The 12,951-nt window shown below is 38.8% G+C and overlaps 1 protein-coding gene across 1 annotated transcript in view; it reads left to right on the top strand.

The window, feature by feature from the left end:
- Positions 1-12,951, top strand: part of SOGA3 (SOGA family member 3) — a 48,263-nt gene that overhangs the window by 25,241 nt on the left and 10,071 nt on the right. The gene's annotated exons all lie outside the window — the stretch shown is intronic.

The raw sequence follows: 12,951 nt of genomic DNA, 5'->3' as shown, positions 1-12,951 counted from the left end.
ATGTAAATGGTTTACATTTTTAAATTTGGTAACTAATTCCAAAAATTTTAAAACATAATCGCGGGCTATCACATTTAACCTAGTCCAGGAATTACCCTCAGAAACTTGCTTCTGCATCCTTTTAGTGCATTTTGGAAATTAATGAATACTCTGACCTTTAAATTTGTATTGTGAAATATCTTAATTATGCAATTGTGTAAAGAACAATTTTTAAACACTCATGTAATGCCCACCCCTTAGTGTCCTGCCATCTTGTAATGGCACATTCAAGCATATTTCTTACAAGATTCTAAACCTGATAGAACAATGTTGCTAATTTCACTGCATTAATGAGTTTGAAGCTGGTTGAGATGCAGTATAGAATAGACTGGACAGCTCATCCTTTCACTTTATACATGTTGGCCACAGTTTTTTTCTTTGCCTCAATTATAAGCAAAGGCCTTAAGGAACTGTGGTCACTACCCAGACATAATTTTCTAAATGTCTTTTAATTACTCAATGCAATAATGTTTAGAACCCAATCCATTAACAAGAGTGAATTAGAATACATATCTGCATTTGTTGTTATCATCCATTGTTTAATAAACATATCTTTGCTGTGGATCTAAGATATAAAATAACTTTTTTTTTTTTTTTTTTTTTTTTGAGACGGCGTCTTGCTCTATTGCCCAGGCTAGAGTGCAGGGGCTTGATCTTGGCTCACTGCAAGCTCCACCTCCCAGGTTCATGCCATTCTCCTGCCTCAGCCTCCTGAGTAGCTGGGACTACAGGCGCCTGCCACCACGCCCGGCTACATTTTTGTATGTCTAGTAGAAACAGGGTTTCACTGTGTTAGCCAGGATGGTCTTGATCTTCTGACCTCATGATCCACCCACTTCGGCCTCCTAAAGTGCTGGGATTACAGGCGTGAACCACCAGGTTCTCAGATTTTTTAAACTGTAAGCTAAGAAATATCCCAGTCTTAAATCCACCCTTGCTTGGGTGGAGTTCTCTGAGGCTTTTGCATGGTGCCATCCAAGTGTAATACATGATATATTAAAGAAGCACTTAGCATGTTGGCTTTGATTTTTTAAAGCAAGGTGGTGTTGGTTTGTGATCAGTTTATTATTGGCAGTTTGACAGACCCTCTAATAACCCATACCCTGCTCCAAAAGAAGGTTCTACAATGATGAAAGGATTGCTTGTATCATAGACTATTTCAGTGGTAGCCTTGAGTCCCTTGACAAATCCCAGAGAAGCTTAGTAAATACAGAGGCCAATTCTTCCTAAGAATCCAGGAAATGTTTTCATCATATGATATGAACTACATAATGGAAGGCAGCCAATATTGAGTTCTAACCTGACTTTTAAAGGGGATGTTTTCACAAAGATCTTGTAGGCCTCAACTATGACAGTTTCTGATCAATGCTATCTCCTCCAGTTCTATTGTAACCACATCCCATTAACAAGAGAAGCCTCTATGTTTTCTTCTTCTTCTTCTTTCTGATATCTCATGGTTTTTAGGCTGTCTTAGATTTTCTGGAGTTAAGTTCAGCATTTTACTTTCTAAGTTTCTGGTGTGCCTAAATTTCACTATACTCTTAGGTTGGTGCAAAAGTAATTGTGGTTTTGCCATTTTGATGTTTAATGCCACTAATAGTTACAAAACATGGGTTCCAGTTTAAAGATATTTAAGCATTATGACCAAATAATACATTAGGAAAAGGGCAGAGATGTTCTAAAGTAATTACTGGCACCAAAGAATGGCTTAAAAAGACACTGTACAATTGAAGGGCCATTCAAACCTATTTGACCCTGTGAAGACAATTCTAATTCCCACACCGAAAGAGACTTAAAAGTTTTCTCTTTTATTTGTAGCCTGATTCAAGGGTATGCTTTACAAATTGACTCATTAATATTCCTTAACAATAAAGAATTCACATAACTCTGTCGTCAATCTGACCTCTGCTGTACATATCTACTTTATCACATGGGAAAAGAATAGAAGAACTAAGAAAAGGAAAATGTATTGCATTCTTTAGTTTGAAAAAATAATAATAATACCGTGATTACAGCTATTTTAGTTTGGCATTGTATCAGTTTTTAGAGCAGAAAAATAGTTTTCTTAGCTTTTAAAATTTGCTTTATTTTAGGCATTCACTGGAGGTAGAATAAAATAAGTTTGGCAGCCTCATAACTCAGAAGATAGGAATGGTATCTGGACTTACAGGATGGAGAAAGGGTTTCGCTGTCTAGCAGAAGAGGGTTGGTTGATTTATTGGCAAATTCAGATCTCTGCCTTCATGACATAAACATCTGTGTGCCAGATATACCTCCTAACCTCTGATATGTGCCTCTATGATCATCTTTAAAAGGGAGTCAGAGTGAAAAATCCAGGACTTTTAGAATTTATTATTACATCTGGAAACAATTTCCAGATTTAAATTGCCAGTCAGCTTTCCTTCCCATATCTTCCAATATTATTTATTAGAATCAATGAATTAATAATGTTTCTTTTCTCCTTTGTCTATTCTTTTTTTTTTTTTTTTTTTTGAGACGGAGTATCAGCTCTGCCTCCCGCGTTCGAGCCATTCTCCTGCCTCAGCCTCCTGAGTAGCTGGGACTACAGGTGCCCGCCACCACGCCTGGCTAATGTTTTGTATTTTTAGTAGAGACAGGGTTTCACTGTATTAGCCAAGATAGTCTCAATCTCTTGACCTCGTGATCCACCCACCTCGGCCTCCCCAAGTGCTGGGACTACAGGCATGAGCCACCACTCCCAGCTTCTACTCTTTTCTAAAGTCTGGCTTTTTAAACTATCACTGTAAGTTTGGAAAATCTAATTCTTACATTAAAATTGAGAATTTCCTGGGTATAGTTCCCTTTGTATTCGTCTTTGTGCTTCAACTCTATAAATTTACATAAGTAGGGAATTTTGGAAAATTTAAGTTATTTTTCTTCTCTTGCCTAGAAAAACTATAGAAACAGAATGATAAAATTTGCTAAAACTAAGGGTGGGATGGACAAATATAAATCAGAAGCATAGATAAAGGCATTGTGAAGATGTATATATCACTTCTTCCTAAAAATGAACAATAAAAGCTAAGTTCAAATAGAAGAAATACTGCAAAAATGTGCTGATTCACACCCAATAATAAGCTTAAATGTTAGGATGAAATATATTAGCTTTTAACTCATATATACCTTTAGTGCTAATTGAACACCTGCTATTATTAAGAGAAGTATCTGCAATTTAGAACTGGAAAAGTGAACTTTAAAAATAATTTCTGGCCGGGCGCGGTGGCTCAAGCCTGTAATCCCAGTACTTTGGGAGGCCGAGACGGGTGGATCACGAGGTCAGGAGATCGAGACCATCCTGGCTAACACGGTGAAACCCCGTCTCTACTAAAAAATACAAAAAACTAGCTGGGCGAGGTGGCGGGCGCCTGTAGTCCCAGCTACTCGGGAGGCTGAGGCAGGAGAATGGCGTGAACCTGGGAGGCGCAGCTTGCAGTGAGCTGAGATCACGCCACTGCACTCCAGCCTGGGTGACAGGGCGAGACTCCATCTCAAATAATAACAATAATAATAATAATAATAATAATAATAATTCCTTTTTTTTTTTTTTTGAGACAGAGTCTTGCTCTGTTGCCCAGGCTGGAGTGCAGTGGCGTGATCTCGGCTCACTGCAAGCTGCGCCTCCCAGGTTCACGCCATTCTCCTGCCTCAGCCTCCCCAGTAGCTGGGACTACAGGCGGCTACCACTGCGTCCAGCTAATTTTTTGTATTTTTTAGTAGAGACGGAGTTTCACTGTATTAGCCAGGATAGTCTCAATCTCCTGACCTTGTGAACTACCTGCCTCAGCCTCCTAAAGTGCTGGGATTACAGGCATGAGCAACCGTGCCCTGCCTAAAAATAATTTCTTTAAGCTCAGTTTCATTAAAATTTTTTTCTGGAATCAAAATAGTGGCAAAGGCAGGGGAGAAATAAAAACAAGGAAAATACATTAACCTTTTTTTTTTTATGTTTGATAACCTTCTCAACTCTTCCTCTTAGCCTTTTACATTCATGTTTTTTTTTTGCTTTTATGGAATTTGAATAAGGGATTTTTTTATAAATATGAACTAAATTCATTAGCTTAATGTATTTTTTAATCCCAGTGGTGAAAAATGTTTGGTAGATGTGTCAGTGGTTTTTGGCTGTTAGCAAACCATCCCAAAACTTTGTGGCTTAAAACAATATTTATGTGGCTCATAATTCTGTGGTCCATTCTGGTCTCAGGTAGGTCCATGCATGTATTTATGGTCAGCTAACAGCTAGAAGGCTCTGTATTGAGGATTAACTGGCTGTTCACTAGGGCAATAGAAGCAACTGGGCCACATGACTTTTCATGGAGCAGGCCAGCCCAGACTTAAAACACAGGGTAGCAGATTTCCAAGAGAGAGTGAGCAGAATTGTATAATCTCTCAAGGATAGACTCAGAACCAGCATGCCATTTCTGCCACCACATTTTACAGGTCAAAGCAAGTCATGAGGCCACCTCAGTTAGAAGAGGTACAGAAGTAGACTCCACCTTTTTTTTTTTTTTTTTTTTTTAGACAGGGTCTTGCTGGAGTCTAGCATCACCTAGATTGGAGTATGTGGTGGGTTTATAGTTTACCACAGCCTGAAACTCCTGGGCTCAAGCTATCCTCCTGGTTCAGCTTCCTAAGTAGCTAGGACTAGCTGCATGCCACCATGACTGGCTAACTTTTAAAAAATTTTTGTAGAGATAAAGTCTCACTGTATTGCCCAGGCTGGTTTATTCACATATTCCCATTTACAGGCATACCTCAGAGATATTGCAGGCTCTGTTCTAGACCACAGCAATAAAGCAAGTCACACTATTGTTTGATTTCCCAGTACATATAAAAGTTATGTTTATACTATACTGTAGTCTGTTAAGTGTACAGTAGCATGATGTATAAAAAAAAAGTATGTACCTTAAATTTAAAATACTTTATTGCTAAAACATCCTAAGGATCATCTGAGCCTTCAGCGAGTCATCATCTTGTTGGGTGGCAGGTCTTCCCTGGATGTTGATGGCTGCTGACTGCCCAGGGTAGTGGTTGCTAAAGGTTAGGGTGGCTATGACAATTCCCTAAAATAAGGCAGCAATGTTATTTGCCACATCAGTTGACTCTCCTTTTATGAAAGATTGCCTGCAATGCTGTTTGACAGCATTTTACCCACAGTAGAATCTCTTTCAAAATTGGAGTAAATTCTTGCAAACCTTGCCACTGTTTTATGAAGGAAGTTTATAGAATATTCTAAATCTTTTGTTGTCATTTCAACAAAGTTCATAGCATCTTCACAAGGAATACAGTTCATTTCAAGAAATCACTTCCTCATCCATAAGAAACAGCTCCTCATCCATTGAAGTTTTATCACAAGCTTGCAGCAAGTCAGTCACAATCAGGCTATACTTGTAGTTCTCTTGCTATTGTCACCACGTTTGCATTTATTTCCTCAGCTGATGTCTTGAATCCCTCAAGTCACCCCTGAGGGTTAGAATCAACTTCTTCCAAACTCCTGTTAATGTTTTTACCTTCTCCAATCAATCATGAATATTATTTTTGTGTGTGTGTGTGTGTGTGTTTGTTTGTTTGAGATGGAGTCTCGCTCTGTCACCCAGGCTGGAGTGTAGTGGCATGATCTCAGCTCACTGCAACCTCCACCTCCCGGGTTCTAGCAATTCTCCTTCCTCAGCCTCCTGAGTAGCTGGGACTACAGGCACGGACCACCACACTAGGCTAATTTTTTGTATTTTTAGTAGAGACAGGGTTTCACCAGGTAGGCCAAGATTGTCTCGATCTCTTGACCTCATGATGTGCCCGCCTCAGTCTCCCAAAGTGCTTGGATTACAGGCGTGAGCTACGGCGTCTGGCCCAGTCATGAATATTCTTAATGGCATCTGGAATGCCATTTCTTTCCAGAAGACTTTCAATTACTTTGCCCAGATTTATCATAAGAATCACTACCTGGCAGCTATAGCCTTACAAAATACATTTTTAAAATAATAAGACTTGAAAGTTAGAGTTACTCCCTGATCTATGCGCTGCAGAATGGATTTTGTGTTAGCAGGCATGAAAACAACATTAGTCTCCTTGCATATCTCCATCAGAGCTCCTGTTTGACCAAGTGCATTATCAATGAGCAATAATCTTTTGAAAGGGATCCTTTCTTTTGAGCAGTAGGTCTCAAAAGTGGGCTTAAAATACTTGGTAAAAGTATGCTATAAATTGATATGCTATCATAAAGCCTTTGTTCTTTCATTTACAGAACAGAGGCAGAATAGGTTTAACATAATTCTTAATGACCCTAGGATTTTCAGAATGGTAAATGTGCACTGGTTTCAACTTAAAGTTATCAGCCACATTGGCCCCCAGCAAGAGAGCCTGTCTTTGAAGCTTTGAAGTTAGGCCTTGACTTCTCCTTTTTAGCTATGAAAGTTCTAGATGGCATCTTCTTCCAATAGAAGCCTGTTTTATCTGCATTGAAAATCTATTATTTAGTGTAGCCACCTTCACCAATCATCTTACCTAGATCTTCTGAATAGCATCTGCAGCTTCTATATCAGCACTTGCTGCTGAACCTTTCACTTTTGTGCTATGGAGGTGGCTTCTTTTCTTAAACCGTGTGTACCAATGTCCACTAGCTTCTAACATTTCTTCTGCAGCTTCCCCACCTCTCTTCCTTCACTCTCATAGAACTGAAGAGTTAGGGCTTTGCCCTGGGGGATGTTGTGGGTTGTTTGATCTTTTATCCAGACCACTAAAACTTTTTGCATATCAGCAATAAGGCTGTTTTGCTTTCTTATTATTTGTGTGTTCACTAGAGTGGCATTTTTAATTTATTTATAGAACTTCTTATGTGCATTCATAACTTGGCTAAGAGGCCTAGGTGTTTGTCACAAGAGGCCTAGCTTTTGGTTTATCTTAGCTTTGGACATTCCTACCTCACCAGGCTTAATTATTTCTAGCTTTTGATTTAAAGTGAGAGACTTATGACTCTTACTTTCACTTGAAAACTTAGAGGCCATTATAGGGTTATTAATTGGCCTAATTTCAATACTGTTGTGTCTTAGGGAATAGAGAGGCCTGAGAGGGAGAGAGATGGGAGAACAGCCAGTTGGTGGAGCAGATAGAACACACACATTTAAGTTAACCAATTTATATCAGTGCAGTTCATCGTGCCCCAAAACAATTCCAAGAGTAACATCAAAGATCATTCATCACAGATTATTATAATGGATATAATAATACTGAGAAAGTCTGAGACATTGGGAGAATTACCAAAATGTAACAGAGACACAAAATGAGCACATGCTTTTAGAAAAATTGCACCAATAGACCTGCTCAATGCAGTTTCCACAAACCTTAAATTTGTAAAAATTGTGGTATCTGTGAAGTACAATACAGTGAAGCTCAATAAATCAAGGTATGCCTGTGCTTTATATCAACTCTAGATTACTGATGATACCTAATACAATGTAAATGTCATGTGAATAGTGGTTTTACTGTATCATTTTTAAGTTTGCATTACTTTTTATTATTGTACTTAAAAAAAATTCAATCTATGGTTGGTTGAATCCACAGATGTGAACCCTGTAGATACAGAGGGTCAGCTATATGTGATATGTCCTGTTTTAAATACTTTTCAGCTCATACAATTTTTACTCTTCAGTCTTTTTGTTGAAAAGCCTAAGACATTTTTATTTTTCCAGCTTCTTTCCATTTTATATTCCAGCTTTTTAAAGGTCTACTTTTAAGGTTGATCTTTTCAAATGGGCTTTTATTTGTTTACCCATTTTTATCATTTATCAACTTTTAGTAATGCTTCCAAAACAAATTTGTTTCCAAAACAAATCTAGGTAAGAAATAAAGCTACAGTAGCTGTTTCCTCATTGGACTGACATAGACTGAGCACCTACTTTGTGTCAGGTATATTGCCAAGAGCAGGAGCTCTAACAGAGACCAATTCTAGGAGCCTGCTCTTGTGGAGCTCACATTGCAGAATGAGAAAACAGACATGAAACAAACAAATATACAAGTCAGTTGGTGAGATTAGAGGAGCTATGGGGAAAAAGAAAAGCAGAATTAGGAAGACAAGGAATGTTCAGAGGAAGAGAATGGGGGAAGGATTTGCTTTTTGATATGAAATGGCCTGGGAAGGTCTCTCTGATTAGGGAACCTGAAGAGACTATGGAAGTGGGTCATGAGGGTGTATGAGGGAAGAATGTTGCAGGCAGAGGAAGCCGTAGTCCAAAGGCCCCAAACAGGGGCATGCTTGGCATGTTTGAGGAACTGCAAGGATGCCTGTGACACTACAGCAAAGAAAGCAGTGAAAGCAGTGAGGAGTGTGGTGGGAGATGAGGTTGAAGGGCTTGTTTGGGATGTGGAGTTGGCGGGTGGGGTGACCACATAGAGTGCGCTGGTGGTTGACAGAGCCAGCTACACATTCTAGTCACTCTGGGAGCTTTGAAAAAATGTCTGGGCCCAATCCCAACATCTGTTTTAATTGGTCTGGGTTGAAATCTGGTCAAGTCTTTATAAAACGTTACCAGAATAAATCTAGTGTGTAGTCAGGGTCTGGTATACCTTAGTAAAGCATGGCTCTGACTCTGAGTGAGAGGGGAAGCCACTGAAAGATTTTGCACAGAATGACACAGCTTGATCACCCTGGCATGTGCCTCTTCCTCACCCACATTCCCCTCTGGACCTTACAATCATGCCTTAGTATGAAGCTTGGGATCCTGCCTCACCCTTTTAGGGAAGAGAGTGAATGTGACTGGAGCAAGCTCCCTGGGCACTTCACCTGTTCTGCCTCTGCCAGGCTGTCTGGGTAAGTGTCAAGCATGTAATAGAAGGAAGAGAGGAAGACTTCTAGGAACAAGAGCCCCTCCTGTCCCCTTCCAAGACAAGTTGGAGACAGAGCTCTTACCTTTTTCAGTTTGCTTCCAGCAGGCAATCCCTGGGCCTCCCTCCCAGTGTTACCCTATAGTCACAGTATTTACAGATTGATTTAAGAACCAGTAAGTGGTATATGTCACTTCTGCTGATCCCTATGTTGAAAATATTAAAACTCCTGCACATACATCATATATGTAACCTAGCACCCCAAACCTTGCAGTCATGCTCTGTTACCATAAAAGATATGCTCAGAAATAATATAAGCCTGCTATCTAAATTGCACCTTTTATCCTTTGAAGTAACAGTATAATGTAGTTGTTCAGAGTGGGAACTCTGAAACTGGCTAATTTGCATCCTGGTTCTAACACTAGCTAGCTGAGTGACAAATCCATTGTGTGCTTCAGACAATGGTGTCAATAAGGCTGTTGTCAGTCTGAATGAGTAGATACATATAAAGTGCTTAGAAAAGTGCATGACACATATTTAGGGCTCAAAAAATCTAAATATTAATGTGTCTATAGTTTCCTTCTTGATTTAATTACCACACAAATGAATCTCTCTTTAATTTTATCAACAGCATAGGAGGCTTCTATATGCATAATAAATCTTTTGGTAGCATGTTAGGCACATTCTTCTCTGTTGTTTAATTGCTGAAAACATAAAGATGCTTCATATTAAGTGGAGTAAATTTTAATTGAGAAAAGGAAGGTAATCTCAAAACATTTTTAGAAAACAAACAACCCATTTTATATCATTGCTGTGCAAAAATAATTACTGGCAAAACTCTCTAATTCCTGGCCTTCTCATGGTCAAAAAGAACAGCCGCCTCTTTTGGACAAGCTGAGGCTGGGAATGTAAAGAATTAAGAAGTGGACAAGAAATGTTTTCAACATATTTATCTGGAGAACCATCTAGAGAAGTGCCTGCTTTGCCAGCAAAGATGAAAATCTGAGATTTCATTGTGGCCTCCCAAACTGCTCCCCTAGCAGAGGTTACAAGATTTAGTGGATGATGGTAGGGGAAGACGACAAGGGGGGAGGTTACACAGTTTCATCCTCACAGGAAAGGGACTACTTGGACTCACATTATTTCTCTAACTTTCTGTATCCATAGAAATGTCTCATCTTTGTTTCATAGGATTCAGAAAGCTAATAAAAACTTACTGGAATATGAAAATATGATGAAATATTTATTGAAAATGCAAATGTGATACTTACAGGTACTAGCAGCCCTAAAGGCACCGGAAAGCTAACGTATCTTTATTCAAGGGGAAGGCTTTACTTCAGAGCTTTATTTGAGCTTAACACCCCACTTCAGTGATATCTAAATAAAAGTGAAATAGAAAATGCCTCTTAGGAAAGAATGCCCTAATTTCAGCATTTCTCTTATATTAATTTAGAGGTCTCATTTTAACATTGCCCACAGGATAAAGTCTAAATTTCTCAGCTGCACAAGCTGACCTCAATCGTTTCTGCATCTTCTTCTACCCCATCTCTACAGTGGCCCTACCTCCATCACTTCTTTTCAGGAGTTAGTGCATCTGAAAGGCACACTCATTTCTCTATATCTTTACTCCTAAAACAGTTTGTTCAGTTTTATTTCTGTTGAAATTTTGCATATCCTTCAAAAGTCAGTTCTCTTGGATGATTTTCTCTGATTCCCCAGTTCTGGAATTATAGCTTCTTCCTTTGCTCTCTCAGTCCCTTGTTCTTCATTTATTTCCCTGAGTTAGTTCTGCCCACTGTTTATCATCCTTTTATCATAATAAATAGCTCTTTGGGGAAAGAGTACAATATTTCTTAGTCATATGTGTTTGGCATATATACAGTACCGCATATAAACCAGAAACTAAATACCTGTGAAATGAACGAAACACAAAGACCAAAAAACATTTCCAGAACTAGAATGTACTTTTCTCGAAATCCCTGCATGTCATCTCTTTATCTCACAGCCATTTGTACTGCCACCCTTATTTGTATGTCTTCTATGACAGTCTAATTATGACATTTCTTGCTCAATTAGGAGCATTTACTGCTCCAAGTTGACCCTAGGACAATAATTTGACCTGAATGAGATAAAATTCAATCTTTATTCAATGTCCTTCAAGATCTGACTTATGCCATCAGCAAATCTCATGTCACTCCTCTCTTCTCACTCTGTAACACCCATATGAAATTTCTGTCCCAGAAATGGGTTTTCTATGTGGAATGCCTTGTTTTTCCCTTTTCTTCCTCTTCATCTTCCATTGGCTGGCTACTCATGCACCAGATTCTAGATAAGATGTTGCTCATTTTGGAAATTATCCCTGGCTTCCCACACCATCTCCAGCCCCAGATTAGATAAATTCTGTCTCCTTAGTGATCTAACAGCTAACAGTTAGATATCAGAAAGACTTGGGTCAAGATCTGAAGCTATTGTTACTAGTAATTTTAGACATTTGCAAATTTTAGCTTATTAAGTCATAGATTTTAGACATTTGCAAACTTTAGCTTATTAAATCATAGATCACTGGGCCCCATCCTCAGAGTCTCTGAATCAGTGGGTCTGGGATGAATCTCAAGAATGTGCTTTTCCAACAGCTTTCTGGGTGACACTGATGATGCTGTTCTGAGGAGCACAGAGATAACTGATGCTTTCGATAATTTATTCATCTACTTTTGTTTACCCCTGTAAACTTTAGTTTCAGCATCTGCAAAGTGAGGCTAAAAGGAGTGTTTAAAAATTAGTTGAGATAACGTATGTGAAGGGGTTGACGTGAATTAGGGCTCCATGACAGTTAATATTGTTTTTGTTTTATCATTGCTTTCATAACACTGTGTTGAATTCCAAACCGGACAGATCGTGCCAAGTAAGCTGAGAACCCCCAAAAGAACAAAGGTTTGTTTTATTATTATCGTGTCACAGGTGTCTTATGAAGTGTGTTAGCAGTCAGTAAATAAACATACAATGGAGTGAATTCAAATTACAAGCCTTCAATAAGTATTTAGTGAAACAAATTTAATGCTTCTTGTAGATCGCCCCTACCTAGAATGTTCCAGATTTCTCCTTTTAGCTCACTTTATTCTTGGTATTCTTGGGACTGTTTTGTTGATTATTTCCTAAATTACTTTTTGGTTATGGTGAGTCAGTCCCCAAGCTTTCCTTTCTAAGAAGATTATACAAGCAACAGAAAGAACTTCTTCCTGTAAAGAACTAGAAATGAATAACCACGTGGGCTATTCATTTGTCTCTGTAGTTTCGGTTTCATACTGAATGAAAGCAGTTGCATAAAAGTATTCCCCTGCCTTCTGTGCTTGAACATATGCCTTTACTTAACAGTGGATATGGGTTAGAAATTAACATGTGAAGAATTTAGCTTTCATTTCTTTGCAAATTTATGAAGCCTCCTCTTTGGAAAAGCCTTTCCTATTTTTACTGTCAGTCTATACCCCTTTGACCTCAGAACCTCGTATTTGGTATTCATACATTATTAGTTCGGCAAGTATTTTTTTCACCACCTGCCATGTGGCAAGCACTATTTTTATGGTGGTGATGCCACACTAAAACAAAACCCCTGCTTCACAGAACCTAAAGCATAGCATTTATCGACTTGCACTGTAATTGTTTGCTTCTCTGTCTCCTCCCCTGCTAAGTTTCAGCCTCCTGATGGTAGATGCAGTATCTAATTGAACTTTGAGTCTCCCCCTCAATGTCTAGTATATGGTAGACATTCATATCTATGGATAATTATTATTTACCTACAGAGACCCTTCATTATACTGGTGTGAGAAATGGAACTGAGCACCAGAGATCATATAGTGCTTGTCCTTGAAACAGTTTGGCACGAGCTGTGTATTCTTTGACTTCCAAAGTGTTAGTTTGAATTTTAATTAGGATCAGCCAGTAAAATGTGGGAGATTTTACATAAGAATCCAGATTTCCAGCTTCTCTTGTAAAAGCCCACATTCCTGTATCACACAATGAGCTGAAGCTGTGGCTGGTCCACCTGCTTCTTGAGATGGGGCATGCCTTCTCCATTTC

The sequence above is a fragment of the Piliocolobus tephrosceles genome, chromosome 5 (genome assembly GCF_002776525.5).
Source record: "Piliocolobus tephrosceles isolate RC106 chromosome 5, ASM277652v3, whole genome shotgun sequence".
Classification (NCBI taxonomy): Eukaryota; Metazoa; Chordata; class Mammalia; order Primates; family Cercopithecidae; genus Piliocolobus; species Piliocolobus tephrosceles.
Note: the sequence above shows the minus strand (reverse complement) of the source record. Positions and strands in the feature narration are given on the sequence as shown.